General features: G+C 37.2%; 1 pseudogene; it reads right to left on the reverse strand.

The window, feature by feature from the left end:
- Positions 1 to 520: 520 nt before the first annotated feature.
- LOC149202464 (protein ADP-ribosyltransferase PARP3-like) lies at positions 521 to 8,732 on the reverse strand (annotated as a pseudogene).
- Between the last annotated feature and the right edge of the window lie 12,486 nt (positions 8,733 to 21,218).

The raw sequence follows: 21,218 nt of genomic DNA on the forward strand, positions 1-21,218 counted from the left end.
AAATCTGATTGGTTGAATTAAAGTCTGTGTATGCTCTTGAACTAAAATCTGAAATGTGGAGTCTGATCACTTGGTCGTTCCTCTATAATATTTTGGTTTCTGGTTTTGGGGTTTCGATTTGTGGTTCTTTGAGGATTTTACCGTAGCCGACTCTCATGTCGCCACCGGTGAGGGAATCGGGGCGAACGACGCAATGGCAAGTGACAAGTCGATCCATGCCAGTAAGATCTGCTAAATGCTGGGAAAAAGGCAGCCGTAATTGAAGATTAAGATTCCCGTTGAATTGCAAATTGCAGTGTTTTCCGTTGGGAAACGGGTATGGAGGATGCTTGCAACTATAAATGGGGCTTGGTCTGAGCTGCTTAATACCAAGTTGCCTTGGAACCAAGCCTTCACAACGAACTTCTACCCACTCTGCGTAAATATGCAAAGCAGATGTGTTGGAATCCATACTTCACTTAATAAAGGGGTATGTCTGTATGCAAAATTACAAATAGAATAAGTTGGTTCTTTTACTATGTCAATGGGGGTGACACTTCAAACATTTCTTAGCAAACTTCTTTTCTCGTTCCCATGGCTCGAATTCATTTCCTGTCAATTCTTCAAATAAATGAGTTGTCTGAATTCATTGATAGCTTCTTCAATGTTTGTTCTTTGATCACGTCTCTCTTGGGTGTTGGTGTCATCACCTGCTTTGTTTCTCTTAAAGTATAGGTATAGTTTTCCTTTTGGCATTTCAATCAGCTACATCACACTGTAACTGTGAAAAGAAAGTAGTGTTATTCAAAATTCTAGAAATGAAATATTGATATCAGTAATTCCAGAAGCAACCATACTGTTATGAAGGGTTGGAAGGCGAATGCACTTACTCATTGAAACCAATGGAAAAGAAAGTAGTGTTATTCCAAAGTCTAGAAATGAAATATTGATATCACTAATTCCAGAAACAACCATACTGTTATGAAGGGTTGGAAGGCCAATGCACTTACTCATTCAAACCAATGGCCTGATCGAAAACTGAGAAGGCACAGTTGTACAAAAGGCCATCCCTTTCCAGAATAAATCCTCCTTTATCCCTCAATCCAGAGTCCTTGTAAACTAGCTTTCGATATAGTTTCATCTGCAACAGGGAACATTGCCAAGGTAAATTCTTATCGTCATTACCATAAGAAACATAAAATTCTTACCATCATCCCCAGCTTGCGATATCAAAGTATATAGCTTAAAATATACCTCTGTTATCAATGACTCTGCAACTTCCTCATCTGTGGTTCGTTCGGTCCAAGGAGCTTCATGCCTTATCTCACAAGTCTCAGTAAGCTGCACCTTCTGAGTCTTAATACAATTATTTAACCATGATTTCTTAACAACAGGGATTCCTTTTTCCCTGCAGGTAAAATAATACCTTAGACAAAATCATATATTCTACAAAGAAACACAATATCCATTATATGACCAATTAAAATTCTCACAGGTTGAAGTCGGGAGATCAATTTACTTTGCCTGTGCTGCTTTAGCAGAGCTTCCCTTCGTCCGTTCCTTTTCTGACACTACAAAACAATCTACACCTGGAAAACATATAGAAACCATCAGAGCCTTCAAAGATAGACATTCAAATTAAGTTCACCCTAATGCTAAACCTGAGTAACACAAATTTAATTATCTAACTTTTTGTGAGAACAGTGAAAACCATTCTTCCATTCTTTTCAATTTCTTCCCTCCGTAGATGCTACAGCATAGATCCATACTATTACTAAAATTGGATTGAAATCATAGATACTAATCCTAAAACTGGACAGAAAAGGATGGAACCAAACTGTATAATATTAATATGAAAGAAGACTTTGCTTAAATGTTTCACATGATATATCAGAAAAATTGATGGGGTTTAAGTGCAACCTGAGGACATGACATTCAACCTGACAATGCAATGGTCATGGCAGAAAAGGGCAAGGGCTTGTCTCAGGGAAGCCATTCTCTGATAGGGCACTGGTTCGAATCTTGCTGCTTCCTTGACTACTAAACCATCATTAAAACATCAAACTCTTCTTCAAATGTAAATCATCCCACTAATTACAAAACTTAACATACTTACGTCAGAGAGATTTTCATTATTATGTGATGTCCTCAATGAATTGAGGACCAATGGACTTAGCAGCCTATCTGTCCTGTAGACTATAGTCCTTCAAAAGAGGGGATAAAACCGCAAAACCCCCATTGTGGGTGAGTTTTAGGTAAGTTAGGTGGAAAACACAAATCTGGTGTTTTGAGTAAGACACGCTTAATCACTTAAGAAAATGAAACCCCTCAAGGAATTCTGTAAATAAAGGAGACTTGGATTCATTTTGGATCGTCATGGTGAATTATCTCATTTGCCTTTTGAGCATTAGCTCTGAGGGTTTTATGACCCCATTTTTTGGTCAATTTCGGTGGTGAAAGTTTCTACCCTAGTTGACAAAACTCCTTTCTTCTCTTCAATCTGTTCTGGCACAGAAAAGCTTTCTGAAGGACAATGAAGTTCTTGTTGGTTTGGGCACTTGGTATTAACACAAGAATTATACTTCTAAAAGGGAAACAAACTCTGTCTAGCCCTCGCTTTGGCACAAAAGCACCTTTTAACAGGCAGCGAAATTACCTTGGGCTCTTTTTGTTCTTGCCTTTGGATCCCTTCTAATTTGGTAGCGAAGTATTGTGCAAGATTTGTAATTATTCTGAGGCAGGATAATGATTTTTTGGGAGGATGATCCTCTGGAAAACCAGCGAAGGAACAATCTGAAGTCTGAGGAGCCATCCAAACTAGGGAGAAGAAGGTTTCGTCTGAGGTGAAGGTTCTTACATAGAACCAAATCTCAGAGAGTTGAACGAGTCTCTTCCAACAATCAAAGGTACATCATTTAGAGGCAACAAAGACATTTGGGCTCACATGATGATGAAATACCCTTGAAACAATTCGGCGAAAGTCCATTCCTGTAGCGAAATCTCATGGTGGCTCAAGTCGATGCTGAATATAAGTGACAGGAGGACGAAGTGAAATTTTGAAGCGGAACTGGTAGACGAAGAGGGATTGAGGACTACAACACTCTCAAGCATAACACGTAATCTATCTGTTAGGCTCAGTACGTGGCTACTAGGATCATAAGACAAGGATTAAGAATAGTCGTGTCGCGGCTTTTGGGTTAGATATTAACCATACGTGTTTAGAGTTGTTTGTGTTTTACTAGTGTGGGGATAACTCACTTTTATGGGAATTATTATATTGTGGTAGAAAGAACTGAATATTTTATGTGGGAATTATTATTTTATGGTAGAATGAGCTGAATTTACTATGAGGTGTATTGTTTGACCATTCTTTCGTTTATTTAAGAAGGGGTGTTCAGTTTGTCGTGTATTAAAAAGAGGGGAAGATTGTAGATTCTATTATTTGCATTGTATTATCATATATTGGGAAAATTTGTCATATTTACAAAAAAATTTCCCTACCCCATTACAGTGATATCAGAGCACAAGCATTCTTCCAGCTTGTGGTGAATGGTAGTTTATGCTTCCTCAAGACCCCAACATTGTCACTATAAGGAGGAATAACCATCATTCTACTATGGGGGATAGAGTAGAACGTGACCTTGGTATCTTACTACAATAATTGTTGTAGGGGAAGCAACAAATGAATAAATAGTTGCACCAGCAGGAGCAACAAATGATTCAAGGGCAACAGTAGATAGCTCAGGCCTTGACCCAAGGGCAACAACAAATTGCGGTGCTAATCGCTCACCTCACCGGCTAGCCGAATGTCGCTGCCACCAATAGGACTACAACTGAAGGAAGTGGGAATCATAATCCCGTCAACCAAGCCAACAACAGGACGCATAGCCAACCACTTCTACCTCAATTTACAGACAATTAGGTGCCAACATGCCAGGATGTAGTTGAGCCTAATCAACTCCTAAACACTTATGTTTAGGACTATGCATGATTAGAAGAGAATTCACAAACATCTATGTCTTTCAATGAGTACAATAACTTCTGGTACCAGAATAGATCCTGAGGACAACCTAATGGAGAAATATCACGTAAGGTAAGTAAACTTCCTTTACCCTCATTTGATGGATCATCTAAATGTACAACAAGGGCTTGGGTGCAAAAATTGGACACCTACTTCAGGCTCAATCCTATGGTTAAGGAAGACACAATTCAATTTGCCACATTACACTGATAGAAAGATTCGACCGAAAGAACCTAGAAATCCACTTCAGAGAATTGGCACTACTTAAGCAAACATGATGACATGAAGAGTTTATTGTAGAATTTGAACGCATGGTAGTTATGGTGAAAAATATATCTGAAGAGCGATTAGTTATGCTTTTCACTGAAGCATTAGTCGAGGCCCTACAAGGATGGGTCAAAGCATTCCATCCCACCACTCTTCAATAAGCCATAAAAAGACTCGAGACCTTGGTAATGCAATCGTTAAAGGTAAGGCTCCGTCTAAGCCTGTCATCCCTCCAAGAGATAAGGAGAATCCCTTCCAACCTGATTGACCCAAAAGAGACAGACTAGATGAGGAAACTCGAAGTGAACTGAGGAGGAAAAAAACTATGTTTTACTTGTAGGGAACCATGGGAACTTGGTCATTGTTGTTTAAGAAAGGGGAAGATTCACTACATCGAAGTACTCTCTGATGACGACGAAGAAGAAGAGGCCACTCCAAGTACTGATGAAGAGCCACTGTAGAAGGAAGCAATGGATGAAGAAAAGCCCGACAGCTCCAAAGAAGGACCGCCACAAGAAGAAGGCCTCAATAGAGAAAAGAAGACACAAGCACAGGTCAACATTGCAACTCGTTCAGGTACGCCCAAGTATTACACCTTCAAGGTCAGGGGAGTTGTCAAGGGACAACACATCATAGCACTAATTGATGGAGGAGCAATGCACAACTTCATTGATGTAGCATTATTAGCAAAAAGGGGACTTCCCACCAAAGAGTTTGATGGCTTGGATGTGATAGTTGCGGATGAGTACAACTTGGATTGCACATGAATGATCCCAGGTTTGAGTGTAACTCTTAGTAATTATACTTTTACCAATGATTTCTATGTAATAGATCTTGCAAACCTCAACATGTTACTGGGAGTTCAATGGTTATATTCATTGGGAAAACACAATGGATTACCAAGCGTTGGAAATGGAATTTAGAGTACCAAATGGCAGTAAAGTCATATTAAGAGGCATGTTAAATGGTGGGCCGCAAGTCGTTTCAGCCAGAAGGATGGAAGCCCTTTTTAGGCACGGGGATATAACATACACAACAAAATTTAAGGTAATGACCCAGAATACTCTCAACAATGATAAGCTGTAATACAAGGTTGATATTCATCAAGAACTAGACAAGCACGCTCCAGTGTTTGATGACATTCCTCCATGATTGCCTCCAAAAAGAGGATTTTAGCATATTATTGAGCTAGAAGGAGCTAAGCTTGTGATCACCACACTGTACTGACATCCAAAGAAGTTCAAAGATGAAATAGAAAAAACTATCCAAGAATTGTTATCTATTGGACATATTCAACCCAACTCGAGCCCATTTGCATCATCTGTGGTTTTGGTAGAGAAGAAGGATGGCACATGGAGAATGTGCATTGACTACTGGGCACTTAATAAGAAGACCATCAAAAATAGGTACCCCATTCCTCGAATTGATGAATTACTAGATGAGCTACATGGAGCAACATATTTCTCAAAGATTGTCCTACGATTTGGGTACCACCAAATTCGAGTTCGGGAGGAAGACTTGCCCAAAACAACATTCAGTTGCCACTAAAAAATTTGAATTTCTGGTCATGCTATTTGGGCTAACCAACGCCCCCGCCACCTTCCAATCATGCATGAATAGCATTTTCAACAGGCAGCTAAGAAAGTTTTTGTTGGTATTCTTTGATGACCTCCTCATCTACAGTAAGATGTGGGACGATCATTTGAGACACTTGGATTAGATTTTGAGCATCATGCAGGAATAGTCCCTTTATGCCAAAGCATCCAAATGTGAGTTTGGGTTGACAAAGATTCTTTATTTAGGGCATATGATCAACGCATAGGGGGTACAAGTCCACTAGGAGAAGATCTAAGCAATAGTGGATTGGCCTACACCTAAGACACTAACAAAGTTATGAGGATTTCTTGGGCTCTATAGTTATTATTGGTTGTTCATTAAGGAGTTCTCCCAGCTAAATGCGCTCCTGACGGATTTGACAGAAAAGGGGGAATTCAGGTGGACGAAAGCAACTAACAAGGCATTCAACAAGCTCAAAGAAATAATGAGCTCGTGTCCAGTACTAGCCCTTCTTGACTTTGGCCAACCATTTATATTAGAGTGCGATGCGTTTGGAGAAGGAATAAGAGCCGTCCTAATGCAGAAAGGTCATCTGATCGCATTCGAAAGTCGGAAGCTAGAAGATACAAAAAGGCTTTACTCCATATATGACAAAGAAATGCTGGCCATCATGCAGGCATTAGCAAAGTTCAGACAATATCTAGTGGGTAATAGGTTCATAGTAAGGACATACCACAACAACTTGTGACATTTCTTGGGACAAAGGGACTTGAATGAACGACAACAGATTGGGTAAGAAAAATTCAAGCTTATGATTTTGACATCGAATATGTGAAAGGGAAGAAAAACGTGGTGGCTGATGCACTCTCCAAGAAACCAACGACTTTCACACTCATGGAGCTCACAGAAGATTGGAAGGGACACCTCTTTGCCGAATATGCTAAGAACCAATTTGCTTGCACGCTTTTCGACAGGATTATCTGGGATGAAAGGTACAAAATAGTCGATGACATCATTTACTATAAAGACAAGATACATCTGGTCCTTGAATCTACACTTAAGGAGAAAATTATGAAGGTTACACATGATATTCCTTCGATCAGACACCGAGTGTTCTTCAAGACATCTCGACAAATCCGAAAGCAATTCTCATGGAAGGGACTCAAGGAAGATGTGAAATACGTCATGGAATGCATGACATGTTAGCAAAATAAGTTTGAGCATACACCTCCTGCAGGTCTTATCCAACCTCTACCCATTCCAGAACATAAATGGGAAAGCATATTGATGGATTTTATCACTGGATTACTGAAAGCACAGGGAAAGGATTGCATATACATCGTAGTGGAAAGATTGACTAAACTCACACACTTCTTTGCTATCTCAACAGATTACTCAACCAAGCAAGTGGCATAAATTTTCTTCAAAGAATTCTTTAGATTACATGGGTTGTTGAAGAACATAGTCAACGACCGTGATAGCAGATTCATGGGCGCATTCTAGTAGGAACTTTTCAAACTAGTTGGAACTGAATTAACCCCTAGCATTAACTATCACCCGCAAACTGACGACCAAACAATTTTTTTAAATAAATGGATTGAAGGGTATTTGCGCAACTATGTGACAAGTCAGCAAAAGATATGGTCAAGTTCGGTGGTGAAAGATTTCACCCTAGTTGACATAACTCCTTTCTTCTCTTCAATTTTTTCTAGCACAAGAAACTTTTCTAGAGGACAGGGAATTTCTTGTTGATTTGGGCACTTGGTATTAACACATGAATTATACTTCTAAAAGGGAATCGAATTTTGTATATCCTCTCGCTCTAGCACAAAAGTGCTTTTTAATAGGCAACGAAATTACCTTGGGCTTGTTCTGTTCTTGCTTTCGAATCCCTTCTAATTTGGTAGCAAAGTATTGTGTAGGGTCTGTAATTATTCAGAGGCAGGATTAAGATTTTTTGGGAGGATGATCCTTTGGAAAACCAGCGAAGACATCCTCGCTCACATGATGATGAAATACCCTTGAAACACTTGGCGAATGTCCATTCCTGTAGTGAAATCTCATGGTGGCTTAAGTCGATGTTGAAGATAAGCGATGGGAGGACAAAGTGAAATTCTGAAGCGGAACTGGTAGACGAAGAGGGGTTGAGGACCATGACACCTTCAAGCATAGCAAGTAATCTATCTGTTAGGATTAGTACGTGGTCATTACGATCACAGGACGAGAGGATTAAGAATAGTCGTGTCGCGACTTTTGGGTTAGACATTAACCATACTTGTTTAGAATTGTTTGTGTTTTATTAATGTGGGGACAACTCAATCTTTTGGGAATTATTATATTGTGGTAGAAAGAACTGAATATTTTATGTGGGAATTATTATTTTGTGGTAGAATGAACTAAATTTACTATGAGGTGTATTATTTGACCATTCTGTCATTTATTTAAGAAGGGGTGTTCAGTTTGTAGCGTACAAAAAAGGGGGAAGATTGTAGATTCTATTATTTGCATTATATTGTCATATATTGGGAAAATTTGGCATCATTATAAAAAAAATTGCTTGGCCCATTACATATTAAATGCATTGGGAATATTGATCCATAATTCATTTTTCCTATGCACAGTTTGAGTGGTGTAGCCGCACTTACTCCACTCAAAAATAAAACCCATGGGACATTCATAACTAAATCTTGAAAATTCAAGGTTTCCACCACATAGGGGGCAAGCCTCAAGCAGTCCATACATCATCAGATCAACATTGGTTTTAACACCAAAATAAAAACCTTCAATGTCAGTAATATATTACTTTGAATTTGTCATGAATTTGTATCAGAAAAACTGAAAAACACTTACATAGAGGCTTACCATCTTTGGGCGATCGCTTCATCAGAGCCAGAATCATCCTGCACATTTTCCCTTAATATTTGTCTCATCTTATCTACAGGAACACGCTCCTTGAGATTCTTGATACTGAAATAAACTCAACGGGTTCTAGATAAGCCCTACTATTTTGACCATTCTCGCTAAACTCGACTGCTTCATTTTTTTAATATGCTCATTGAAGGTTCATAATTAGTGCTAGTAGGCTGATGGTCGACCTTCTTTTTCTTGTTCTTGGCATTTTCATTAGTTTTTGAGGCTTCCTGAACTCTTCCAAAACCCTGCAAAATCCAAACAAGAACGCCAAACTATAATGTCCTGCAACTATTCAAATTTAATGTTTACCCATATAGATAAACCTCCATAGCCTTCCAATATCCATAAACAAATGGCTTCTCTATGTTCAAAATTCACTATGAATTTTTTCCCATGCCTATTGACCTGCATTTCAGAAACGTACAAAAAGAGAGACCAAGAGCATTTCTTCCAATGGTAAAGGAGGTTTCAGAAGCAATTGCCAGACCCATCTAGTTTTATTTTGAAAAGGATGTAGTTGACAACACCTTCGTGGAGGGTTCTAAGGCTTCAAGGGCATGGCTTTAGACAAGCGTCTATCAACATGTAGAGAGCCACCTTCAACACACTTTCGCTTTTGATTTCTGAAGTTCAGGAAGTGGGAGGCCATCCTCAAACCATTTTGAATCAGTGTGCAACTCATCCTCACCACCATATTAGCCAATCCAGTCACCCTAAGAGCACTTTGCTTTTTGGATTTTGGTGGTTTATTGCATGGAATGAATATAATATTTTTTTTTAGACAAAATAATAGTAACTCAGATTTTTATATCAGCCCCTGCTTTGTAAGGGAAGGCAAATGTCTTGGACATGAACAATTGAGACTTAATCTAGAGGATTGTTCATTGTCAATGGGGTAACTGTAAGTTGATGTATTGGCCATGTGTTACATATTAATGAGGCAACACTTGTTTTATGGGGTGTAAATGTCACATATTGATAAAGCAACCATTGGTGTACAAGGTACTGTCACATATTGATGAGACATATTTCCTGAAACCAATATCCTAAAAAATACATGTTGATGAGATATCTTTCCTGAAACCCAATAGATAGATATGTTTATACTTAGCTAGATAAGTAGCACTCATTCTGTCATTGTTATTGATGCCTTTATTTGGAAGGAAACACTGAAATTTGCTTGTAAATTCACGCTCACAATTTACCAACTTGTTATTAAAAAGATTAAATTTTATGGAATTATTTGTAACAGACCAAGTCATACCTATAAGGGACTTGTGAGAAAGAGGTTGAGTTTTTTTTTTTTTTTTGATTAATTGTTGGATTTATACTAAATTTTAGATATAGTTATTGTGAAACTTACAATAATTTTAGGTCTAGATTGTTCTCTGCTGTAGATAATTGCAATTTTAAACTTTTTTAACATTTTCACATTATCTTTCAGCCCATAACATCATATCATCATTGGAAATTATGTAGAGAGAACAATAACATCAACAATGCAGTGGAATAGAAAGGAACAATGGAAGAAAAGTATACACAATAGAGACACTAGGATTGAGGTCAGAGACCAGGGCAAAACCCCATTGTTAAAATTTGATAGCTCAAGGATGACTTTCTCCTAGAAGAAACCATATCATATCTTTTAGTTTTGTTTGGTCCACCTATAATAAAATTTCATTTCTAACAATTGTAATATGGCTTTCCAAAAATAGTAAGGCATCTCAATTTGGATGTGACTTTCCAAAAATAGAAGGTCATGTCTAAATGATCAAGGATGATCTCGACAGATGGAATCCATTTTAAAATCAAATCAATCATGATTATACAAGTTAAGAATTAATATTTTTATCCTTACTATTATTATTATTATTATTATGATACTATTATTTATAAAATAGTCTAAAGTCATTCACCTTTAATGGATTAATAAAAACGAATTCTCTCATGAAATAAGTAAATTAAATTGAGAATCTCTTATTTGGCAAATTGAACCTCTCTTTTGGAATAAAATAGTAACTCCACACTTAAGAGAATGTAACTCTCCCTCTCTAATTCATTGAATGGCAAAAGTGTAACTCCTAATTAAATGCACTTATAACTCTCTCATTCAATTTGATTTGTAACTCTCACCAAATATTCTCTCATGTCTAAGTGTAACTCTCTCTCTCCTTAATTCAAATTGTAACTCCTCAAGACATGTGTACCTCTCTCTCTATTCTTGGAATGAGTTACACTTCTCAAGTAACTCCTCCCTCATGGAATTTGATTCTCCTGTTATTGGCTCAAAGCATGAATTCATTTTGTAACTCTCATTTCTCATTTATTTAAGCAAGACCAAGTGAGAGTTGATGGAGCATGTTCATTGTGAAGAAGGAAAGCTAGTGTTGAGTGTGTGCAAGAGAAATGTGAGAGCAAGTGAAGAGTAAGAGCAAGGGAAGAGCTAGAGCAAGTGTGAAGGACAGGATCTAAATAGAGAAGGAGGAGATTTTCAAGCAAAGAGCAAGAACACTTCAACTACATCTTGATCAGACATTGGTGACTTTATTCATTCTCATTCTCTCTCTCTCTCTCTCTCTCTCTCTCTTTGTACTCTGCTGAATAATTGAAGAAATCTAATAGAAGAAGAATCATTTGGGTTTTCCCCTTGTGGGTTTTGCCTTGGTCATTGGAACTAACTCTCAGTGTCTCATATTTGTGCTTGATTGTCTTCATATGATCCTTAAGTTTATGTTCTATCTACAATTGCTTATCTGAAAAGTTGTGAAGAAGAAATCTGCATTCTAAGTAATGGTAACAACATTGAACATTCAATTTTTTTCAAAGTACATTCAGATTTATGCAAAGTATATTCAAATTTCTGCAAAGTACATTTAGTTTTTTGCAAAGTACATTCAACTTTCTGCTAAGTACATTCAATTCCATGTAGTTTTATAAAAAATACATTCAATTTTCTGCAAGTAGATTCAATTTTCTGCATAAAACTTTCAAGTTTCTACAAAATTTTTAAATTTCTGCATAGAATTTTCAGATTTTAAAACCATAAGGGGGAAAACCCAACCAAATTCTTCTTTGATATTCATCAAATGTTCAACAAATATATAATGTACAAATATCATGAGACATAAGTCTTTCATCAATAATCAGATTAGGCCACCTAGGGCCAATCCTGGATCATTCCGGATCCTCGCGAGATGGAAACTATTCAACTTGCCTTCAGATCTCTGTAACTAGCACAAGAAGAGCACAAGTAACACTGCCATACATCATGCTGTCATAAGCCATATATCATTGTCATAAGGTTACTGCCATACATTAGACTATCATAAACCATATGTTACTGCCATGCATCACACTGTCATAAGCCATATGTCATTGCCATGCATCACACTGTCATAAGCCATATGTCAATGTCACAGGGTCACTCCCATGCATCACACTGTCATAAGCCATATGTCACTGTCATAACATCACTGCCATGCATCACATTGTCATAAGAACGTGGCTACACATTATTGTCATAAGGAAATTGCCTTACATCATATACATTGCGACCATGAGGTCACTATCAAACATCATAGTCATTAGATGCAAATTCTATTGTCATTCATTATTGCTTCATGAACTAGAATCTATATACAAACATCACTGTCATATGAACTAGAATATATCACTGATATGAGAACTGCCATACATCACTGTTATGAGGACTGCCATACATAACTTGGCATCCTCAAAGTGACAATCCTAATGGCATCTCAGATATGCCCATTAGTTTCCCTCATTATATTTTCAGAAGGGATTGAAATTATGGCTCTTCTAGCAACCCTCCATACTATACACAGACTGCCATATTATCTATCCAACCAAGACATTCTCTATCATACCAAAACATCAAAGAAGGAAGGATAACATACCTCAATATGGAACACTACTTTTCTGTCATCAAATATTTCGGCCTAATGTACATATGACTGGAACTTTTTGGCCTTGTTTAGGGCATCCTGTTTAGCCCACATCAGTTTGGGCCTCAAAACCTCCCTAAGGACTGTGTTGTCTACTCTTCTCAAGCCTTGTCCTCTTGTGCACATATATCAAGACATTCAGTCCCATTGTTCATGTAGAAACTAGGGCTCGACCCTACTTATAATGACTCAAAAATATACCTGTCTTGAAATAATGAATTTTCCATCAAACTATATACAAAAATCTTGCCCATAAGTGTCCCCAAACTTGGCCCTGTACATTGCCCAAACTTAGCCTTCCAAACACAAGAGAAAGGTCACCTTTTTTAGGCTACAAGAAGGCCGCATTGATGAATTACTGTGCCACAAATAAACCACAAAATCATAAAGAAAGGCCACATTGTTGGAAGACTATAGGCCACAAAGAATAGGCAAGATATATCACTAGAATAGGCCGCACAAAGAGCAAAGAATAGGCTCCTATTAAACGTTGACGTAACGTATTTTTGCCACCGAAACCTTAGAGCACCATGAGAGAAATTTGTGAGTTGGTGCATGTTTAAATGAGCTCCAAGGTGGTCTATTTATATCAAACTATGGAGGGTGCCAAGGGGGTTTATGTGACAATGGTGACCCATGAAAATTCCTTAAAATCGGCTTGATAAAAACCCTTTCAACTTATACTTAAATATATTAAAATAAAGTTACCCATTACATGGATGATTTCTTGAACAAGTAAAGTTGTCACATTAAAGAGGAGTGCCAAGAACACATCAATAATAATACTTTCCTTTAACCAATTTGAATTCTCCCTTGGGACAAGATGAGCTTCTTTTGGGGCAACTGGATTTCTCTTGAGGAAATTCATCCCGAAGCTGCCAACTTTCAACAACTTAAACGATAACTGTTCATTCCAAGTAGATAATTTTCGGGAATAATTGTTATATATATATATTTTATTATAATATATTTTCTATTCTATTTTTATTATGTTATAATAAATGGTGATTTAAATTCACATTACTTATATTAAAATTGACAGGTAAAATTATAGTTAGAGTATTACAATTTTGCATTTTTATGCGATGGGCATTTCTCTATGGGTTTGGGGTGGGAAGGCAATGTTCAACCCAAACAATCATAGAGCCTAATTTTCGTTTGCCTCCATCGAATTAAAATATGACATGTGGAGTCTAATCACTTGATCTTTCTTCTATAATTTTTTCGTTTGGATTCTGGTTTTGGGGTTTCGATCTATGGTTCTTTGAGGATATCTTTGCAACCAACTTTGGTGTCAACATTGGTGAGGGAAATCAGGGTGAACATTCCAAAGGCAAGTGAAAAGCCGATGCATGCTTGTAAGATCTGCCAAATGTCGGGAAAAAGGCAGTCATAACTCAAGATTAGCATTCAGGTAACAGGAAAGGAGGATGCCTACAATTGAAAACAGAGCCTTAGGTCTTTGTCGTAGTTATCCATAGCAAAATTGAAATATCAGTCGAGCATGTTAATTTGTCATTGAATGCGTGGATTTGATCAGAGGAAATGCAATGGTTTTAAATAAGCGCGTGTTCGCTTTGGCAGATCAATGACCTTAACGAGTGATAGTTTTTAAATTCAATAGGTTTTTTAAAGCTACATGTTAGTAGGTAAACGTAGGCGCATTGGAATTGAGATTCAAGATGGCATTGAGTTGAAAGGGTTCAACCTTGAAGGGATTTGAAGCTGACCTCCAAGGGAAGGCCATCTTTCAATTTGAAGAACTAACATGTTATTATAGGTGGCCAAAGTGTGGTGCATATGGGTGATCTAAAGCCATTGGCTAGTCCATCCTTTCTATATCAATGTTTCAAAAACCAGAACCGGTGATTGGACCAGTGCACCTAATGAACAGTGTTTTGATCTCGAACTGGTCGAATCGGAACTAGTTAAGTCTAAACGAACCGGTTTTTAAAAAATACATTAAATAATTAATTTTTAATGAAAAACTATTTTTAAGAGTTTAAACCATGATTCCAAGTCAATAGAGACAAAATATGCAAATATTGCTCATTTATATATGTAAAGGTGAATATATCAAAATGGCACCGAGTGCAATACATATCATCGACAAAATACATAAGTAATGAGGCTCTAAATGGCCTCTAGAGTGCAAAAACAAAGCCTACAAACTATGGGGCCACTGGCCTACAACAAGTCTACATATATGATAATAGTGATCAACATTATCACTTGAAACTTCTCATTATTCATCATGATCAAACTCAGTTGGTTGAGTCTCGACTCCTAAACTTTGCAACTGCTTGAGTCATAAACTTCTCTATTGGTCCAGTGACTTGAGTCTCAAACTTCTGAAGGTATTCTGCCCTAATATGCCTAATTGAAAATTTTGGTGCTTCACATGGCTTTACATGGCCTCCTATCCCAGCCAAATGTTGCTTGAACCTATTAATACCCCCTCCAATAGATTTTTGGCAATATTTGCAGATCATTTTGCCATCAATCATATCACAATGAGCCCATGCAGTATCTTTGGCTTTTGGAGGCATAATGACTACTACTTAGCTCAAACTCTCTGTTGTTCCACTACTCCAGCAAAAACTCAACACTCTCCAAGCTCCCAATCAAACTCACAAAAACTCCAAATGAGATGTGTGAGGCAAATGAGGGGGTTGAGCTCCTTTTAAAGGCTTGGAGAGGGTGTTTTTGGAGGGAAAGAACCCTTATTTTCCCTCCAAAACACCCTACAAACTTGGAAAACTGCACTGTGTGGGTCCTCTGTGGCCTTAGAGGCTAGCCGACTGGTTTAGGATTGGTTTTTCCCTTTTTTGGGCGAAATGAAGGGTCAAATCAGGTTTTTTTCTACCGATTTGACTCGATGGGCTAGATAACCGACCAGTTTTATTGGTTACCAGTTCAGACTGGCTGGTTTTTAAAACACTGCTCTATATATGTCTTGTTAAAAAAAGGTGTTTTTAACTATTATAACTTTTGGAGTTTTGGTAAAATTGTGATTTCTTTTGTTTAAAATGTATTTTTGACTACATATATGGATTTAACACCTTGAAAAAACCCCCAAATACTCAAATTATGAAGAGTTCACTTCTCAAACTGGTGATTGCATCAAATCCCCACCAATTTCTAGATTGTGTTGAAACATATAACATAGAGACTAGGGCACAAAAATGAAAAGACCATGATGTTCTTTTTCTCGCTTATATTATTAGTGAATAGTATTATGCACAATTATGGGGGATGCATAAGATTAAGATTTTTTATAATTTAAATAAACTAAATTTAATGTGCATTCCAAATTTTAAATAACAAAACAATTTATGAAGTTTTAACAAATAAATGTGTGAAATGATAATATGAGTTATCAATTATCTTTATGTTGATAATGATGTTATTAGTAGGGGTGGTAAGAGTGGATGGAATCATTCATATGGGAAAGCATGAATTGAATTATGCATGACACTAGGGGATAATAACAAATAATAAAGTAGAGGTGTATGCATGAGCCTTGGGGATAATAAAAAATAATAAAGTAGAGGTGTATGCTCTTCTCAGGAATTGCTAATGATAAATGCAAAGAGAGTAGGACTTTGATCGTCATTAGTGTTTTGATCATAATTATGAACGTTATGAACTCTAAGAAGACTCCCTTTGATAACAAAGTAGCATCACTCATTATGGAAATTGAAAAAGAGACCATTAGATTCTAGGAGGTCACCTCCTTCTAAGTCTTGAGGGATCTCAGTAAACAAGCTCAAAATCTTGCAAATAAAACCAGAAAATTGAATGAAGGAATCCTTTAAAAAAAGGTGAGGTTTTATATGCTCAAGTTATCCCTTAAGTACATTTATGATTTTTCAAGCATGGAGGCATGGCTATGAATTCACCGACCAACACATGTCAATGCAATCAATATGTAAAGAGATATTAAGGGGTCAATGGAATGTGAATGAAACTTCTTTGCTAAACCCACACATGCTAGCCATAACTCGTGGCCAACATTTTGAAACCTGTCATGAATTAATTCAAGACTTTGGTGGGATAAGGACATAGTATGTAGAAGGTTTGTCTAGTGGTAGCTCACTATGGTGGCCAACCTTGGTTCAACTAGCCTTTTGGTGCTCCTGAACATGGACTACAAAGAAGTCGAAGAAATAGACAGAGTACTTTGCATACATGAGGAATTTATAAATATTAACAAAACATCAATTTTCTTAATGGCATCCAAGGTTCATGAGAATGAACATCAATCTATATCCTATCTGTTTTGTTAATGGACACTCTTGTTCAACATAAGAGGCAAATTAAAGTTTTGAAAGCTAAATTCCTTGGGCAAAGAAACATGGTCTACAATCTCGGTAAAGGCTTAGACTCTGTTGCCTCCAATTTTAGAATCTCATTAATTCAACCTCAAAATATCTCTAAGAAGAAGAAATTGCGCATCAAATGATAGAGGACATGGAATTTGGTATTTAGGAATCCCATCCTACTAACATTGGACAAGATGAAGCCAACAATGGATGCGTTTTTCATTGGTTTTTTATGTTATGTAAAACCTTGTTTATCTTAGTAGTCTTTTTTAGAGTATATAATAGTAGTAATTTTGTGGTTTCTCTAGCAAAGTATATCTTGGAACAAGGTTGTGGGGGAGTGCCCCCTCACCCACCGAATATGGTCTCAAAGTGTGCTCCGCTCGGGAGCGGATCCAAAGCAACATCAGGAACGTGGTCCCTTAAAAAAAATTCTCTCTTTGTTTTTTCGGGAGCGAACAAAGATAATTTTTTAAGGTGGGAGTAGTTGGAAAGCGATCACTCTCACCTTAAAAAATTGCTCCTCATGGGCGACATTGGCACAGGTCGCGCGATAGACTTTTTGAGGGAGGGGAGGGGCCAAAAGAAATAAAAGGCCCTCTTCCCTCCACAATTCACCATTTGCATATTGAGAGAGCAAGAGAGGGATTTTGGAATTGGAGCTTGAGTTGAGGAGGAAGATTAAGAGGGTTGCTTGGGAGCTTGAGGAGCTTGCAAGGGAGATTGGAGCTTGGGACTGAAGGCCAAAGAGGTAGGATCTAGACTCTAATCTAGCATTTGTGTTTTTTATATGTTCATTGTTATATGAAAATGTTCTCTTCTCTCATTCCCATTCCCATTTTATTGCAGGCAAAAAACTATAACTCCACCAAAGTTCAAAACTTCAAACATGATGGGTATGTGGCTTGGCATTCTCTTGTTGGTTCTTGTTTTGGTTATGTTGATGTTGGTGAGCATGAGGAGGATTGATGAAGATGATGAAAAAGTGGGGAGTGGTGGAATAAGAAACCCTGAGGAAGAAGAGTACCTTGGTGAGGAGGAGGAAGAGGAGGGTAACGAGAGTGGAGATGATGAGGGCACAAAAACCAAACTAGACCAAACCCCATTGTTGAAATATGTTTCTAGGCCTACAGGAGGGAAAGGGGGTGGAACCACTAAAATTTAGATGCGTCCATTGCAAAAAGACTTACACAAGTTCATACACCCGTGCCAGAAAGCATATCTATGCGAAAATGCCATGGGATGGAAATAAACAAATAGGAATCAAAACTTGAAGTGTGTCACAACAACAAAGATCCAAATACGTAATGGAAGAGGAGGAAGCCCAATACAAATCTGAAAGATCAAAGGGTGACTTTCAACATGACACCACTAGCCCACAATCACATAGACTAAGAATTCCATCAACATCCTCCCATGGTAGTGGATATGGAGGCACAAGAACAAACATCCCTTTAAGGTGTAGAACCATATCAGATTTCCTTGACCAAGGGTGTAGGAATGATGTGGATGCAAAACTTTATCAGTTTGCCTGTGCATGAGGGATACCATTCAATGTTCTTTGCTCACCTTATTGGCATGAAATGATTGGCTCTATTAAGGATGCCCCCAAAGGATACAAGAGCCCTGGGTATGACAAGGCTAGAACCATGGGTGTTGATCATGATAAAGCAAAAATAACACATGCTTTTAGTAAATTGATAAATTCTTGGAATGACCATGGGGTATCCATTGTATCTGATGGCTAGAAAAATGTGAAAGGCAAACCATTGATAAGTGTTATTGCCGTGTCTAGACAAATGTGAAAGGCAAACCATTGATAAGTGTTCTTGCCGTGTCTACTAGTGGTGCAGTCTTTTTTTCAGCATATATAGATTACTTAAAAAAGTTCAAGATCGCCATCAACATTGCAGAACCATTACTTCAAACAATTGAAAGTATTGGGCCAAACAATGTCATCAGAGTCATCACATTAAATAATTCTAATTGTAAGGCAACGAGAGCAATTATTGAGGATAGATACCCCGACATATTTTGGTTTGGGTGTTTGGTTCACATAATGAACCTTTTGATGCATGATATTATTAAGAACAAACACCATCTATACAGGTGGATTGGTGATTTGTATAAGAGAGACAAGAGAATGATAAAATTTATTACCAATCATAACAATACCCATGGGGTTTTCCGCAATCACAAGTTTGGAGCTATTGAAGATTGCAAAGACTATATTTGATAGCTATTACGTCACCTTCAAGCACCTTTTGAAGGTAAGAGAATCATTGGCTAGCATGGTATCAAGTTAACACTAGCAGGTGTTAAAGGATAGGGCTCCAACTGTTGTAGATAACAAGGTTTTGAAGAGGTGGAGGAGACCATTCTTGATGGTTTGTTTTGGACACGTGTGAGGGAAGTTTTGCAACACACCAAGCCCATTTATAACATGATTCATTTTGTAGATACGAATGCACCAGTGTTTGGGGAGGTGTATGAATAGATGGATAACATGTTGGGCCAAATAAAAGATATTGTTTTGGAAAAAGATCCCAACTTGTATGATGTTATTCACAATTTTGTGTGTGCACGGTGGGATAAACTTAATGTTCCACTACATGCCTTGGCGTATATCCTTACACCAAAATACTACTCTTGGGAAAACCTACATCTGGGGGTGGGGTTTGGGCCAAACCCCATACATATCCAGAGGTACAAAATCAGTATATGAAAACATTGGACAAGTTGGTCCTTGACAGGGAGGAGTGTACTAGATTGTGTCTTGAATTAGGCAGATACTTCACTAGCATTGGAGGATGGTTCTCTAAATCTCGAAGAATTGGAAACATAACTTTTGCAAGATGATGATGAAGCAACAACAACTAGGCAACTCCCATTATCTAGTAGTAGTGCTTGAGTTCCACAATCTGTTCCTTTGCTGACGCCACCTCCACATACAACCTCTTATGGAGGTCATGTGTCTTTTGGTTTTGGTTTTGGACATGGTCATCCGACTATGCGGGAGGAGGCTCCCAGTAGACCACCATGACCTTCTCAGAATTAAGATATTTCTTGTGGCGGCAAGAGGCCCAAGCATTAGGAATAGATAATAGATTTACTTGTCTTTTCTAGTTTCTAATAGCTTTTATAACTGTCGACTCTTTCATATTTATTATGGTATTTTTTGTAAACAAGATATGACAATTTAAATTTGACGTTTGAAGTTGGAAATTATAACTCATTAGTAAAGAATTATGAATATGATGCTTCATGAAAGTGGAAAGTTGAAACATTTGATTTCATGTTAGATATTCTTTGTTATTGTTTGGTTACTTGGTAATGGTAATGGTTACAAGTACAAGTTACAAATTTAGTGATCAATGATGATAAATGTTATATATTGAATTTTGAAAGCTTGAAACTTTAAGATTGATGAATCATGAGACTCGATATGTTGTATTTTACTAACTTGTGGACGTGGTTGATGAAGATTATAACTTCTAGACGATCGATGTTATATGGTTCAATCCATGTTTTTATGCTTTTAATATATAATTCATCATTCTACATGCTTTTGTTGACATATATACATCAAAATATATAAAAATATATATTAGATAAAAATTCGCTCTTGATTCGCTCCCAAACCGGAAACTTTTGAAAATGTTGCTCCCTGCTCCCCACTTCCACTCTCGCTCCCAAGCAACCTTGTCTTGGAATGATGTGTTTTTGAATATAACATCTATGTGTATTGCTGGTTTGATCTCAAAATAACACTCTCTTGCAATATCTCATTGTTCAACTTAGCTACAACTTCTCAAAACATAAATTTTACCAAATTATATTTAAAAAATAGTAATAATGTTATTGTAAGTTCAATACAAAAATAAAGATCATTAGATAACTTTCATTGTCTCACCTTTTTTTATCGATGATGTCATGTATTTTAAATCAAGTAAAATTTAGGGAATAACTCAAAACAATAAACTTCTAAACTTTTATGGCAAGGCCATAGAGATGGAAGTTAATTTTCAAAAAATCACCAATTAATTTCAATGCAATAGGAGAAGGTTGTGAAAAGATCTAGAAAGGCGAATAGTATTCCCTCTAACCTCTTCCTCTGGGTAAAGACATTAAGTATTAGGAATTTCATTTAAAGTCAAATGGCTATAAGTTTTTTGATTGATAATGTTTTGT

Source organism: Pinus tabuliformis, chromosome 2_1, assembly GCF_031772625.1.
Source record: "Pinus tabuliformis cultivar Carrire ecotype Pingquan chromosome 2_1, CPIR1, whole genome shotgun sequence".
NCBI lineage: Eukaryota > Viridiplantae > Streptophyta > Pinopsida > Pinales > Pinaceae > Pinus > Pinus tabuliformis.